This window comes from Aquarana catesbeiana, linkage group LG13 (assembly GCF_042186555.1).
Source record: "Aquarana catesbeiana isolate 2022-GZ linkage group LG13, ASM4218655v1, whole genome shotgun sequence".
NCBI classification, from domain to species: Eukaryota; Metazoa; Chordata; class Amphibia; order Anura; family Ranidae; genus Aquarana; species Aquarana catesbeiana.
The window spans coordinates 176,115,376-176,132,196 of NC_133336.1; positions in this window are offsets into that span (position 1 = coordinate 176,115,376).

Consider the following 16,821-nt stretch of genomic DNA (forward strand, 5'->3'; position numbering starts at 1 on the left):
GCTTCCCTGGCTAGACCGTTACCCCCCTCATAGGGAGGCCTTGATCCTGAGAGACGGCCTGGACCATGTTTTTTGGATACCCTTCTCCCCGTCGGACTCACCTACCATGGCACCCAATTTGAAATCTGCAGTCGTGGCCGATAAGCTTCAGAAGGAACTGGAGTTGGGGCGTATGGCAGGCCCATTTGATTTCCTCCCTTACCACAACCTGAGGGTGTCCCCCCTCGGTGTGGTCCCCAAAAAGTTGGGGGGTAAATTCCGCCTTATTCATCACTTATCCTACCCTTCTGGCTCCTCGGTCAAAGACGGCATCGACAAGGAGGAATCCAGGGTCCATTACGCCTCTTTCGATAGGGCGCTTCAACTAGTTAAGGCTTCCGGTCAGTCGGCTTTGCTTGCAAAGGCGGACATCGAGTCCACCTTCCGCCTCCTCTCGGTCCACCCGGACTGTTTCCACCTCCTGGGCTGTTACTTTCAGGGAAGCTATTTTTTCGACATGTGCCTCCCCATGGGTTGTGCCATTTTGTCCAAGGAGGAAAACCAGGAGGCTGGTTTTCAGTCCCTATTGCACTACCTAGACAATTTCCTCTTCATAGGCCCAGCGGACAGTGGTCGGTTTGCCGTTTCACTGTCCGATGACAAGACCGAAGGTCATGTGATGATGGTTTTTCGGCTGCCTAACGACAAGCTGGCCAGGTTCCTTTCATTGGTCCGCTTGGCAAATGGGGCCAAGAAATTACAGTTAAAACAACTTCAATCTTTGCTAGGTCACTTGGTATTTGCCTGCAGAGTCATACGCATGGGAAGAGCTTTCTGCAGGCGCCTGTCGTGGGCCATGAAAGGGGTAGCTGCCCCTCACTACTATGTCCAGATCACCAAGCCCATGCGTGATGACTTGGGGATTTGGTTATCCTTCCTTCAGTCCTACAATGGACAGTCTTGTTGGTTGCGAGAGGAAGTACCAAACCTACAGCTGGAGCTATACACCGATGCGGTAGGCTCCTGTAGCTTCGGCGCCTTCTTTCAAGGGGAGTGGTCTGCCGAGTGTTGGCCGGCCTCATGGGCCCGCATGGATTTGTTGCGCAACCTCTCCCTTCTGGAGCTTTGGGGCGAATGGTTGCGCAATCATCAAGTAGTCTTGTGGTCTGATAACATGAGCGTGGTGCAGATAGTGAACAAGCAGTCAGCCAGTTCCCCTCCAGTCATTTCGTTACTGCGGTTTTTGGTTTTAAAGTGCTTACATTTTAACATTTGTGTTAGGGCTAGGCATGTTCCTGGAGCCGCTAATGATATCGCTGATGCTCTCCCGTCAACAGCTCATTCATTTCTGCTCCCTGGCTCCGTCAGCTTCCCTGGAGGGCCTCCCCTGTCCGGCCCACTTGTGGAACCTCTTTTCTGGTGCTTACTAGATCTCCTTCAGACATCGCTTTCCCTGCGGATGTGGGCGTCATACTGTCGGGTGTGGCATGAGTGGATACAAGTGTCGGGTGGTGAGTTTTTAATTTCTTTGTCAAATGACAGACGTATAGCTTTGTTTGCTTACCTAGTTCATTTGCTGCATAGAGGCGTTTCGGGTTCCACTGTTTCCTCAACATGTCGGCATTGTCCTTTTGGTTCCAACTTCTCGGGTGGGAGGATATCACCAAAGCATTTCCTGTTCGACGGGTACTGCGCGGTTGGAAACGGGTTACCCATTCCCCCGATTCGAGGCGGATTTTCCTCCAGATCCTCTCTGGCATCCTTTCCCTGTTGCCGTCCGTGTGCTCCTTGGCATTTGAGACCCTTCTTTTTTGGGTGGCCTTTTCTTGGGTGTTCTTCAGTGCCTTTCGCAATGGCGAATTGGTTTCTAAATCCACGTCGTCGGCGGGTGGCATCCTAATGGAGGATGTTTCCTTCTCTGAGCGATGCGTGACGGTTTTGTTGCGGACTTCAAAGACCGATAGTTTCAGCAGGGGCCAAAGGCTAGTCCTGTACCCTTGCGGTGGTCCATTTTGTCCTGTGTTGCTGGCCTCTCCTTTCATGTCTGCGCGCCCCCGTCCCCCACATTTTTCGTGCACGTCAGCTCCTCCTCCCTGAGTAGATTTCAATTTTTACGTGTTTTCTGTTGTTGCCTCGAGGTTATGGGCCTCCCTTCGCGCGACTTCTTAACCCACTCATTCATGCTTCTGGTATGGGTTTCTCCGATATGGAACTTCAGTGCCTTGGTAGATGGGAATCATCTCGTTTTTCGTTGTACGTCCGCCCACATCTGCTGTGTTAAATTTTCAGGTTGTCGTCTGGCTCTGATATGGATACTTGGTGATTCCTTCATCTACTGGGCCGCTCATCGTGCGGAAGTTCGGACCTACGGGAAGAACTTGGGTTTCACCTATGATCTTGCCAGGACCCGCTGGTTCGGGCTACGTGGGTTACGTTGGCCTCAGGTCCTTCCGGAATGTCTGCAAGTTCGAGCTCATGTTTCCGGTTCTTTCATCTTGGTTCTTCATGCTGGCGGAAATGAAGTTGGTTACACGCATTCCGTGGACTTATTTTCAAGTGAGACATTGCCCAGTGTTATGCAGTCTTTACCAATCTGATTCTCATTTGGTCCGAAATTGTGCCTTGCTTGCTATGGGCGCGGGAGATCCCTGGCCCCCGCCTGGAACGATTTCATCGAAAGTTAATGCTTAAGTCGCCAAGTTTGTTCGGCAGATCGGGGGGTTCGTGATCCGACACAAGGATTTAGAAGGTGCCAATGATGATCTACTGAGAACGGATAGCATCCACCTCAATGATATTGAATTGGATATCTTTAATCTTGGCCTTCAACGGGGTGTGGAACAGTGCTGGCTGCGGTGGGGCACCCGTCAGTTGTTTACTGACAAGCGGGTGGCGGTTTTCTTGACCTTGCCAGCATAAAATGGCTGTAGTGGGATATGCCCTTGATGGAAATGGGAAGTAGACAGCCTGTCCAGAACTTATGGTAAGGACAGGTCCCTCCTTATCTCCCTCCCCTGTTGGAATTGTGTGCTCACAGTACAACTGTGATCGGCACTGTTTGAAAATATTCATATGTTATGTGTTGGATTTAATAAAGCTGTGGCCTTTCCCTTTCCAACTTAATGGTTGTAAGTGTTTTATTCAATGGGGTAAAGGGGCAAGGGATAAAAGTCGGCTATACAGATATGTTACAGTTAATGGTACCTGGGCTCATTGCACCTCAGCAGTCATGAAGGCCTCTTGAGCCCTTTAGGGAAAGAGAGCCTTGACTGATGGGGGCATGGCCAGGGCGGGTCAAGGTGACTGAGGGGTCACTAAGGATTGGTTGTTAGGAGGGATGGGCTGAGCCTGAGCTCTGTAAAAGTGGTGCCCCAGGGGATTCTGGGTCTTCTGGAAGCGTGGTTGGAAGCGCTGACCACCCTCCAGCCCTATTTTTCATTGGTATGTCACAGTTTGCTGTGGTTTTCTTGACTTTGCCAGCATAAAATGGCTGTAATGGGATATGCCCTTGATGGAAATGGGAAGTAGACGGCCTGTCCAGCACTTATGGTAAGGACAGGCCACTCCTTATCTCCCTCCCCTGTTGGAATTGTGTGCTCACAGTACAACTGTGACCGGCACTGTTTGAAAATATTCATATGTTATGTGTTGGTTTTAATGAGGCTGTGGCCTTGCCCTTTCCAACTTAATGGTTGTAAGTGTTTTATTTAATGAGGTGAAGGGGCAAGGGATAAAAGTCATCCATACAGATATGTTACAGTTAGTGGTACCTGGGCTCATTGCACTTCAGCAGTCATGCTCCAAAAATAAAAATATTGGATCGAAATTTCAACTTGTAAATGGTCTTTTTTTTGGTGTACTAATGTTTTAATAGCTATTGTTTTACAGTTGTCCCGCTAATCAGTTTATTTCCACACTGCAAAAAAAAAAAATTAAATTAAGTAAAATAATTAAGTTTTAAAACTGGATTCAAGAAAATAGAACAAAAAGATTAATTATATTGAGGTTAAGCCATTTAAATCAGCAAAGTGAAAGGGAAATGTAATTTTTAAAGCTTGCAGCCATATACTGTAGTTACTAACAAGTAAACAATACTACCATCTATAAATAACAATATTCAAAATGTTTGTAAATGGTCATCTTAACATTTCCTCAGTCCCCCTTGTACTCCCCCCCCCCTCCCAAAATCAATCCTGGACTGATAATACCAAACTGTTCTGAACTTCAGATACCAAAGAGGAACTGCTACCCCCCACAATCTGGCTATATGTTGATCATTTGTACCCCTCAGTGCTGGGACAAGGTCATCTAGAGCCCAGGGTGAACATGCCCAACTAAGCACCCCCCCACAAGGTGTATGAGCATTATGTGTCAGTAAAAAATCCCCCACAAAAACACTGAGCACTAATCTGCATGCTTACCCCCTAAACATATACACCCCCCCAGCACAAATGTTTGCCCCCCATCCCCCAAATCCCCCAGCTTAAGTCCCCCCCCCAAAAAAAAGTCTCACTCTTCTTAGCTCAAATCCTCTTATCCTAAAATTTCCCCTCCTAGTACACATCTGCTTCCCCCTCTCAACATAAATCCCCCTAAATCACCACTCCTAACACTTCCTCCAACTTCCCCTCCTAGTACACATCTTCTCCCCCATCTCTCCCAGCACAAATTCCCTCCAAATCCCCCGTCCTAGCACAACCTATCCCCCCTCCCAACACAAATCCCCCTAAATCATCACTCTTAGCACCCTCCACCCCAATTTCCTTTTCTAAAACAAAACTTACCCCCTGTTGCCCCCAAATTCCCCCTTCCAACACAAATACCCTTCCCAACAATCTCCTCCTTGTGGCACCCCCACACCTCACATGATACCGCAGTGCCCAGGGCAGCCTCCCCTCCTGCCCACCCCTTGTACTGGCCCTGGTATCTCTTACCTTTTTTCCTTGATATAAAATAAAAGTTGTAAAACTATGCATACAAGAAGTTCAACAAATAAAATGTTTTAATAAAAGAATAGCACCCCTTCTTTCAACATTTGCCAATATTTAAAGTGGATCTTTCAGCAATTCATGTTCCCCAACTACACTCATGGGTTTGATCCGCAAACTCCGACGTCATCACTGTACTGCAATGATGTAGCGCCCATTAGGGGGAGACACAGGATGTAGAAGGTGGTCAGTAAATAGACACTCCAGAAAGCGTTGGTTTCTGATGAGAGTGTGCACATCATGCACTCCTTTAACCACATGCCGACCAGTTTGCGACGATATATGTCGGCACAATGGCACAGCTGGGCAAATGGGTGTACAGGTACGTCCCCTTTAAGATGCGGCATTGTGGGTGTGCTTGCTTCGTGACCGCAGGTCCCGCAGACTCGATGTCCACTGGGTGCCCGCGATCGTGTCACGGAGCAGAAGAACGGGGAGATGCCTTTGTAAACAAGGCATTTCCCCGTTCTACCTAATGACATAACAGAGATCACTGCTCCCTGTCATCGGGAGCAGTGATCGCTGTCATGTGAGTAGTAGCCCATCCCCCTCACAGTTAGAATCACTCGCTAGGACACACTTAACCCCTTGATCGCCCCCTAGTGTTTGACCCCTTCCCTGCCAGTGTAATTTACACAGTAATAAGTGCATTTTTATAGCACTGATTGCTGTATAAATGACAATGGTCCCAAAATAGTGTTAAAAGTGTCCGATGTGTCCGCCATAATGTCGCAGTCACGATAAAAATCGCAGATCGCCGCCATTGCTAATAAAAAAAAATAATAATAACGATGCCATAAATCTATCCCCTTTTTTGTAGACGCTATAACTTTTGTGCAAACCAATCAATATATGCTAATTGCGATTTTTTTTTAGAAGAATACATATTGGCCTAAACTGAGGAAAAGAATAGTTTTTATATATTTGTGCGGGATATTTATTATAGCAAAAAGTAAAAAATATTGCTTTTTTTTCAAAATTGTCACTCTTTTTTTGTTTATAGCGCAAAAAATAAAAACCGCAGAGGTGATCAAACACCACCAAAAGAAAGCTCTATTTGTGGGGAAAAAAGGACGACAATTTTGTTTGGGTGCAACGTTGCATGACCGATTTAATTGTCAGTTAAAGCGATGCAGTGCCGAATCGCAAAAAGGGCTCTGGTCAGGAAGGGGGTAAATCCTTCCAGGGCTGAAGTTGTTAAGCTTATTTGTCACATAAATACAGTGACATTTTGGAGGTCTTAATACAGCCCTTTCAACAGGTAACAGTAAGTTCCTAATACAACCCTTCATCGGACACCTGTGACCAACGTCACTGTTACATTATGATTGTGCTGTATTAAGAGCTCCAAAACCTCACTGTATTTGTGCGACTAATAAAGCCAAAAAGAGCACATGCTGTGCCGGTGACAACTCTTTTTATGATTTCACAATGGGGCCATCCATAGCAGAACTCAAATATAAAAGATAGGATGAAAAGGATCGGATGATTTGGCAACACCACTTTCCTCTTTTTAAAGTTGGCTTCTTAAGAGTCTTCAGGCGGTTGTTTATTTTCAATAACGTGCAGATCAATGGCACTTGTGACAGGTAAGTATTTATTATCTTTTCTTTTAAAGGAAAGATGTTTTAGAGCTGTCATTTTAGTTACAGATTCAACAGTTTTTTTACAGGACGAGTTTGGGGACTGAGGTCAACCTGGAGTTGGTCTGTTGGCCTCATCCATGACCTACATCTGGCCACTTCCCATGTAGATATCTGCATCACTATTTATGTAGATGTATGCAAACATGCAGGGGAGTTGAGAGCAGAGTGTACATGAGGACACTGGATCGCATTGGCAGTATAACTTCTGCCACAAGCAAGAGATTACTCGATGAAAGTGTTAATCCTTCGGAGAGCCATAGTTTGGGTTTGATCTGGCAGCCTCATCCCCAGCTGATAATCCTTCAGATGAGTGATTGGCTCCTGCCAAAGCCATATCTGTCCTGCTGGTATCAGCACTCCTGATCTTAAAGCACAACACAGCTCTTCTGGGACACACTCAATTTATTTCTGCTCTTCGTTGGAGAAAGGGAGGGGAGTGCAGTAGAGGAAGGCTGTGCCTGCCTGCAGCCTGTAGGGTGAAATCGGATGGCCCTTTCTGCTGGCAGAACCGTGCCTGTTAACTCTGGAGAGTACTAGAAAAGCGCAGGCTTTGAAATGGAATCCTTCTTCGTTCGCATGGCAGTACGGGAAGTGAGGTTATGTACTAATGAGACTCAAGAGATGAAACGGCTACATATGGAGGAACTGCTGATTCATGGCCAGTTAATGATGAGCGCCAGATGTCATCCTGGCATTTAATTTCCAGAATTACACCATATATGACTTCATTCTCCCATGCCAAGTATAACTAAACTTCCATAATTACTTTTTAGTAAAAGTGCATATATACATTAAAGGGAATGCATAGTATTTGCATTTTTCGGATATATATTAAAAGTACAAAAGATCAGCTTGATGTAAAAAGCCTTTTAAACTTGTGTTAATCTTTAAAAAAGAATGCATATATATGTCAAGAATAAAGTCTTTATTGCTCTTGTTGCTGCAAATGCCCATTCAGTTTATTTACAGTAAAGCAAACTATACAAGACATGGTAGGGCCCATAATTACTTTTCAGGTTCTGCTCCATCATCCTCTTCTACTGTTGGAGTCCCTTAAAAATGTTTGTGCGATGTATCACCCTCCTAGTTAGGTACTAGGCTGTCAGGTATATTTTGTTCTTTTTTTGTTGTGCTTCTCTGAAATCAGTGGAACAGCTGCTGTTTGTTTTGGGCTGATCAGGGTCCCACAGGCTGCACATTTGATTGCTTCTCCCTGCTTTCTGGAAAGCTGCAGAGCATAGGAGTGGATGGGTCTAAGTAAATAGTCTAAATATGTATGAAGTCTCAGGCCAATCCCTGGGGAGGCATGCTTAGAAGAGGGCTGCATAAATATTTGTGTTAGGATCAGACAAGGTCCTTGTCCAGTAGGAGAAGTACCCAGCCTGAAGGACTGTCTCCCTCCCAGGCAACCCAGCACCTATACCAAGAGCTCTTCAAGGCTCAAGCTACCATAAAGCGGCGGGCTCTATTCTCTGAGGGACTTCAAGCTAAGGAAGGTGGAGTTCACCTAGGATCCATTATGGCAAGTCCACTAAGCAACTGTCTGCCTGACTTTGAAGAAAGCATCCAAGCACCCAAGGACTTGTCAGAACAGATCTTTATGAATGCTGCTGTTGTTAACACCCTGGTGCACAAAGACTGAGGTTTGCCTGGCCTAATACATTGCTATTGATGTCCAAGTGCTGCCCATTCCCAGAGCCATTGCTAAGGGACTTTTCTAGGCATGTCTGAAGAAGAAGAAAGGGCCTCCTCTTGCTACTGTTCTACACTCTGGAGTACCCCACAGCTCCTTAAGCCCAAGTTATACTGCAATAAACTTTAAAAAGCAACCCTAGACTACTCATTGAGCCATATGTGTGGATGCTGCTGTGTGCCTGGCTGCTGATGCACTGTTGGAGGATCTCTCTCCCTGTACACCACACAGCTAGTTTCACGCTAGCCAAAGCTCTGAAAAATCATCCGCAGTGGGTTGCTTTTCGGAGCGAAGTCAAGCAGTTGCTGTCAGGCATTTAAGAGGCTGTCCTGACATCTCCTGAATGTCTGTTTTTTTGTTGTTTTATTTTTTCGAAATGTCAGTTTATGTTTTGAGCTTATGCACCCCAATGCTTGTCTCGCAGTTGCAGTGTTGACTCTTAATAGCCCCTCCTTGAGGGATATTCTATTGTATCGATATTGGATTGATATAGAGATGTCCTTATGTTTTTTTCCTGGACCCCTGAAATGTGTTGGATACTTTTTGGATTGTCCTCCTGACTTTTACTGGAATAAAGCTGTATCTGGACCTCTTAGCAGTGGCATGGCACTTCAGTTTTCATTTCATTTTGTTACACTACAAGCCAAGGAGATCATGGAGATCCTCTGGGGCATACAAGCTGCCTGGCTGGGAACCTCACCTCAACATCAAAATTTTAAGAGAGCAATACTAGTGAGATAACCCTATGGGTAGAGTGCCATTCTTGTGAAGGTCAAACATTATGGCGTTTCCCCGGCTTAGAGATGAGACCTACACAGTGTGCAATAATTAATTATACAGAGTCCTGTAAAAATGCTGCCCTGTGTCATGTCACCACACACCTTAGCTTGGTAGATGTGGCATTTACGAGGAACATAAATGAGCCCATGCCCTCTCCACAAGTCCAGTGCAACTCCTTCACTCCTGTACCATGTGGCCAGGCTTATGGGTCTCCATAATGTGGGTTCAGTCCCAGTTACCTTGGGGAGACCCACCTCTTGGGAAGGGTCTCAGATCACTGACCCCCTCGCTACCATAGCACCCTCCGCCATGCTGGGTACCACACTTCATGACCAGCTGCAATGTACCTTGCACTATTGGTTACCCATAGCAACTGCATGAATTCTACTTGTCTTGCCAAGTAGATCTCTAGTAGTGATTTAGCTTCATACCCCACATGTGCTTTACTGACCCTAGTTCTTTCACACACCAAGAACCCTTATGCACCCCTTTAAATGATTTCAGACCAGGCTTGGAACAGTTGGTGCAACTTTATCCACTTAAGGACCGAGCCTCTTTCTGAGATTTGGTGTTTACAAGTTAAAAACAGGTTTTTTTTGCTAGAAAATTACTTAGAACCACCAGACATTATATATATTTTTTTTATAACACCCTAGAGAATAAAATGACGGTCGTTACAATGCTTTCTGTCACACCGTATTTGCGCAGCAGTCTTACAAGTGCACTTTTTTTGGAAATAATACACTTTTTTTAATTAAAAAATAAGACAACAGTAAAGTTAGCCCAATTTTTTTTTTATATTGTGAAAGATAATGTTACGCTGAGTAAATTGATACCCAACATGTAACGCTTCAAAATTGCGCCCGCTCGTGGAATGGTGACAAACTTTTACCCTTAAAAATCTCCATAGATGACGTTTAAAAAATTCTACATGAGTTACAGAGGTGATCTAGGGCTAGAATTATTGCTCTCGCTCTAATGATCGTGGAGATACCTCACATGTGTGGTTTAAACACCATTTTCATATGCGGGCGCTATTCACGTATGCGTTCGCTTTTGCACGCGATCTTGGCGGTTCGGGGTGCATTTAAAAAATTTTAATTTTTTTTCTTATTTATTTAACCTTTTATTTTTTATTTTTACACTGTTCTTTTAAAAAAAAATGTGACACTTATGTGACACAATGTAAACATGCCTTGTAATAGAAAAAAAGCATCACAGGACCTCTTAAATATGAGATCTGGGGTCAAAAACACCTCAGATCTCATATTTACACTAAAATGCAAAAAAAATAAAAATAATAATAAAAGTCCCTTTTTTTTGTGAAATTTTTATTGGATTATTACGATACAGAGTACATTCCAGCTGACAATGAAAATATCCAGAGTATAAGTGATAAGGGAATAAAAAGGTGGGAGGGGAAGAGGAGAGAGAGGGGAAGAGGAGAATAAGAGTGTAATTACCTGTAAATAAAGTAATAGTAAACGGGTTTAAATCTTAGAGAATACAGTAGCAGCTTATCAAATTGTGTATTATGTAACTCTCAGGAGTGGAAGCTTCCTAATCTAAACTAGAGCGAAGACTGTCATATACAGTAAATACAGAAAAAGAAAAAGACGAATCAAGTAACATTAGTAGCTGGAGTTGTCCTTCCTGGGTTAGGGGGCTGTGAACAATGGATAGTTCTAGAGCAACGACACCATGAGAGGTGCTCTGGGCGACAGGGGGTTAGAAGGATGGGGCAGGTCACTTATTTTGAGCTTTCCCAAGGTGTTGGTGAGATCATTTTTCAGATACCAGTCAGTATATCGGAATGGACGGATGACAGAGGATAGTTCTTTGGTAGTGAACATATGTTCAATATATTTTCTCCATCTGGTAAAGAATCAGGTAATAGAGCAGAAGTTCAAAACGATGGTATCCAGTCTCTCAATATAAAACAGTGACTGTATTGCTTGCTTTACTGCTTGCAGGGAGAGTGGAGATGATTTGATCCAGTGGGACATGATCGTTCTGCGAGCCGCCATTAGACATAGATGGGACCATTGTGTGAGAGTGCGCGATCCCATCGGTGTTGAGGGATTGGAGGATCACATCCAAATAGACATAAGAGTGAATCTTTGATGAGCTGTGACTTATTGACCTTGAAAATATAGATTGCAGATTGAGATTGCAGAGCATTCCCATAGGCGGTGTAGCAATGTAGGGCGGGATAAGGAGCACCTAGGACATTGAGCTTGGGTAGGTTCCGAGGTGTTGGTACGAAATGCGTAGTATGCAGTGTGGATGATTTTGAATTGAGTTTCCCGCCACACTTCTGATACAGTGAGTTTGTGAATGTGGCAATAGCTTTGTAGGATCTTTTCCGGCAGTTCAGTGTCATTGAATATTGAAGACCATTTCTGGAATGGAGTGAGACGATATTTATCTGATTGGTGAGTAATAAGGTGGGAGTAGAGGCTGGTAATAGAGTAGTTCTCTTTCTGGAGCACAACATCCAGGTAAGATTTTTGAAGGGGATCAGTTTGGGGTCCATGACATGTTCGCAGATAGCTGAGCAACTGGTGATGATGGAAAGCATGAGATGGTGGCAGTGAGTATTCTCGTGAGAGATCCTGGCATGATTTGAATTTTCCGGGTTTATCACTATATAGGGGAGCAACAGTAGTGAGGCCACTTGCGTTCCATGAGTTAAAAGCTGTGTAAATAGTGGTGGGGAGGAACATGGGGTTTCCTTGAATGTTTAAATAGCTGGATATACTTGAGGGCAGCCCCAGCAGCCTCCGCACCTCCCTCCAGGCAATCACTGTGTCTCTAATGAGGATATTTGATTTAAGATGTAAGGGCAAAGCTTTTAGAGTGGAGTGGAGAACGGCCGAGAGGGTGTGCGGGGATACTAAAGCTCCCTCAAGCATATGGTTTGAATACCGAGATTTTCCCAACAACCAGTCTAGACTCTGTTTAAGTAAACATGAGATATTATAAAAACGTAAATTGGGCAATCCTGCCCCACCCTCAGACTTAGGGAGACAACGTTTTTGGAGAGCTATACACAGCTTTTTGTTAGTCCATAGAAAAGCATTTAAAGCCCTATGTATCCTCTGTACATCTGAGTGTTTCAGCAAAAGCTGAATAGTCTGCATCGGATAGAGTAAACTTGCAAAGAACACCATTTTAAATAGGTGACATCTCCCAAAGAGCGAGAGGGGGAGGGTCGCCCAAGCTTCCAACTTTTTTAGAACTTTCATTATTAAAGGTGGGTAATTAAGAGTGCATAGGGAGGACGGCTCTAGACCTATGTGGATCCCCAAGTATGTGATATAGTGGGTGGCTAGGCTAGAGTGAATGGAGAGGATAGGCGCCATTTAGTAGCTAATCGGGGATTTAGTGCTAGAACCTCACTTTTGTCAAAATTTATTCTAAAGCCAGAGTCGAAAGGCCACAATTAGATCACTTAATGTATCAAAATCTGAGAGAGGATTGGATGAGAAGAGCAGGATATCATCCGCGAATAAAGCGGAACAGACAATTTGGTCGCCTATGGTGATACCGCTAATACCCGCAGATGAGTTAAGGATTCTGGACAGTGGTTCGATCGCTATGTTGAAGAGTAGAGGGGACATCCCTGTCTTGTTCCCTTGGTAAGAGGTATGGTGTCGGAGATAAAATCCAGAATAACTAAGCGAGCCGTAGGGGATGCATACATCTGATTTAAAAAACGAGTAATTGGACCCGAAAAGCCAAATGCGGTCATTACCCTGAATAACCATGAAAAACTAATAATATCAAAAGCCTTTTCGGCGTCAAGAGATATAATAGCAGTGTCCTGCTCTGGGTGTAATTTGGCATATTCCAGCGTAATCAAGACTTTGCGGATGTTCTAACTTGCTGATCGTCCTGAAACAAAGCCCGATTGAGCTGGATGAAGTAGAGAGGGAAGGAGGGTAGCTAGACGTGAGGAGATTATTTTAGAAAGAATCTTTACATCCACATTTATCAGTGAGATTGGCCTATATGAGCCTGGGTGTAATGGGTCTTTCCCTTTTTTGGATATTAGTTTAATGTGTGCCTGGGTACCTGTGGGAAGGTATAGGCCCCCCTCCCACATGGCGGAAAACACATGTTTCAAAGTGTCGGGGATGAAATCATTAGTCAATTTGTAGAACTCGGCAGTGTAGCCATCAGGGCCTGGGGCCTTCGATGAGGCTAGGGATTTAACCATCGATTGAATAACTTCTACTGTAATGGGTGCATTAAGAGCCTCTAGGTGTGCGGTGGTGAGTTGGGGCAGTCGCACTCTGGATAGCATAGTCTCTGCCATTGTTTGATCGATTGGGTCTTCCGAGTAGAGGGATGTATGTTAATAAGTATTTTACTAATTTCAGTAGGGGAAGTAACAATAGAGCCAGCAGTATTCTTCAGAGCGGAAATGTAAGTGGGTCGCTTAAAACCTGTACACAGTCGGGACAGAAGTTTGCCCGCTTTGTTGCCATATCTGTGCAAACGAAGTGTGAAGTAGGATGTTTTAGTTGCTTCCTGTTGCTCGGTCCAAAGATCAAAGCTTCGTTTAGCGAGTTGCCGAGCTGTAATGCTATCCAAGGTGCGATTATGCGTTATAGTAGAGTGTGCTGATTGCAGCTTCCCACTAGCCTGCAGATTTTGCTGTCGGTAATGTTTTTTAAATTGCGTCGTGTATGAAATAATTTTACCCCTAAGGAAGGCTTTACCCGCTCCCAAAAAGGTTTGGGTCAGTGAGGTGTGCACCATTGGTGGAAGTATAATCCTCCCAAGCGACACGGAGCATGTGTCGAAAATCCTCGTTCTCGGCTAAATATGAGGGGAATCGCCAAGTGGGCGAGGGTGACGATGGTTTGAAATTGGTTAGGTGTATACTTATAGGACTGTGATCTGAGATTACCATGTCACCAATCTCCGGATCATTAATTGTTGACAGTAAAGCTTGGGATGCAAAAAAAAATAGTCTATTCTCAAAAAAGAATTATGAGGGGGACAGAAAAAAGTAAAATTGCGGTCGGTCGGGTGTGTTAGGCGCCAAAAGTCTATAAAATGTATTGATGAGATGGCCCGGGCAAGTAGCGTCGTGTCCGCAATCAGTGAGTCAGGGTTCCGTGATTGTTGGGATTTATGACTTGCACGGTCTTCTGATGGGCACATGACAGAGTTAAAATCTCCTCCGACCAGGTGGAGAGCCTCAGGGGCGGCTAAGATCCGAGACACCATGTCCTGAAAGAAGACACTATCAGGGGAGTTGGGGGCATAAATGTTAGTGATAGCAATGTTTTTGGATGCTAATGAAAGACGCAGCGTTATTTTGCGGCCAGTAGAGTCAGCTCGGTTAGAGTCAGCTCGAATAGTGTGTCTCAGATTTTTATGTAGCAGAATAGCTACCCCGGCCTTGCGGCCTATCGCCGAAGAGCCATAAACTTCTCCAACCCATAACTTACGAAGACATGGTAGATCCTCAGCAGATAGATGGGTCTCCTGGAGGAGTACCACATCCTCCCATAGTTGTTTCAGATGTCTAAGGATTTGCATACACTTATTGGGAGAGCGAAGCCCCTTAACATTACAGGAAATGATTTTTAGGTGATCTCTGTCATTACAGTAGGCCATGTCCATTGTACAAGGGTTTGGGCAGATGTTAGCATGTTATCTAAGCCTATGACAGTTAGTGCCCTAGCCAAGTTAGGAGTATAAACATATGGGAAGACTTCTGAAGGCAAACAGGTATAACAGGTAAAACACTCAAGGAAATATAAAAGAAAACAGATCAAAAATAACAAAAATAACAAAATCAGGTGGAAGAGCCACCTGGTGTACAATACTGACTTCACTTTTTCCACATGGGGATCAACACCCTCGCAGAGCTCCCGCTTAGTGCCCTTTCCTCTCTCGGGGGTGGAAATAGAGCCCGGGGGGAGGGGGGAGGGAATCTGAAAAATAGCTCCCATACATAGGGTGAAAGGGAGAGGGGAGAGGAGGGATGGAGGGGTAGACCCGCTTACAGCAGACATGGGCAGCCCTAGTGCGGGCGACTGATCAGAGTGATGGGTTCAAACCCAAGAGAGAGCAAGAGAACCGCTGGGATTAAACAGGACATATAATGAGATTAACAAACCAAATGCAGTTAAACCAGGGCATAACTAATAATAAAGAAGGTAGTGGTTACATTGTTCAGAAGATTATTCAGAGCATATTGGGTAGAACCAAAAGAGTAGGAGCTTAATTTACCTGCTCCCAGTAGAGCTCAGGGGTGCGAGTGTCATCATGAATGTTTTAGCGAGTTTCTGAGCGGTGAGCTTGGTTGGTGGAACAAATACGCTTGTATGGGGGGTTTTCAGGGCTGGTTTGGCTCTTATTTGAGGTCCAAGATTCCCTGACGGTTCTCGAAAAAGGGTCCTCTGCAGAATTATTGTGTTCCATATCCATGTCTGTAGGATGATTAATGTAGTGCTCCGCTTCAGCTGGGGATGAGAAAGTGAGATGTGCCCCTGTAGGAGATGTGATATGGAGAACAGCCGGGTATGCCAAGGTAAACTTAACATAGTTGTTAAACAAGGTCGAGCATACGGATGAAAATGCTTTGCGCTGTTTCATCACCATCAATAGAAAGGGTTCGTTTGCTGCGGAATTTTTGCAGGATGGCATTCTTGTCAGTATAATTAAGGTATGTAACGATGACTGCTCTGGGTTTAGCGCGGTGATCCGTGTGCTGGCATATGCGGTGTGCATGCTCAATGATGAATGGTGTGTGGAGACCCAGCTGCTCAGGGATAGTTTTGGCACATATATCTGTGAGTTGTGCGTTAGAGAAGGATTCTGGCAGTCCAATAATCCGCAGATTATTTCTTCTCGAACGATTCTCTAAATCGTCTAATTTATCCCACAGTTCTTTATTTGAGTGTGTGAGGCGTACAAGCACAGCAGCATGAGCTGTAGTGTCACCCTCCAGCAAAGAGATCCACTACACTGTGTGTGAGATACGCTGAGCCTGGTTCTGGAGCTCAATGTGAAACTTTTCCATTGCCCTCTGCACTGCTGTATCTATTGTAGCTGACAGAGAGGGTGTCAGAAGGGCCACTACCGCCTGGGCTATGCCTGCAGGGGAGGTAGGATCACTGGCTATAGTGCCCGTGTGAGACTGCAACGTCTCTATGGGGCTGGGTGCGGCCTCCATCTTAGCCGCCACCACATCTGTTGAGGGCTGCATCTCTTTAGGAAGCGATCGGTTGTGGGAGCGCTCCACAAACCGAACCATGTGGGTCACAGCCGGTACCAGAGGCAGAGGGGGTGTCCCTGAGGTATTTAGCGGCTCTACAGGCTGTTTTAGAGAGGTATGCAGCGGGAGCTCATTCTGCCTACCTTCTCCTCATGTGGCGCCGGAACCAGAAGCAAAATGTCCCTTTATGAGCTATGGGCGTAAGCGACGTTTTGACGTTGCTTCCGCCCTGCAATGATATGGAGACGGGTGGGGGCCATCTTCCCCTCACTCATCTCCATGCCTAACAGGGAGAAAAACCAGATCTCCTCCGCCACTACCGACGGCAGAGGGCACCGGAGCGCAGAGGGAGGGGGAGGGGTAGGGTTTCCACCTGTCCAGGTTTTGACTCGGACAATTTGGGTTTTGACACATGTGCCTGGGTTTCAACCCGCCAGAAACCCAGGCACATTCGGGTTTAACCATCCTGTGACCAGTGGCCCTGGCCGCAACATC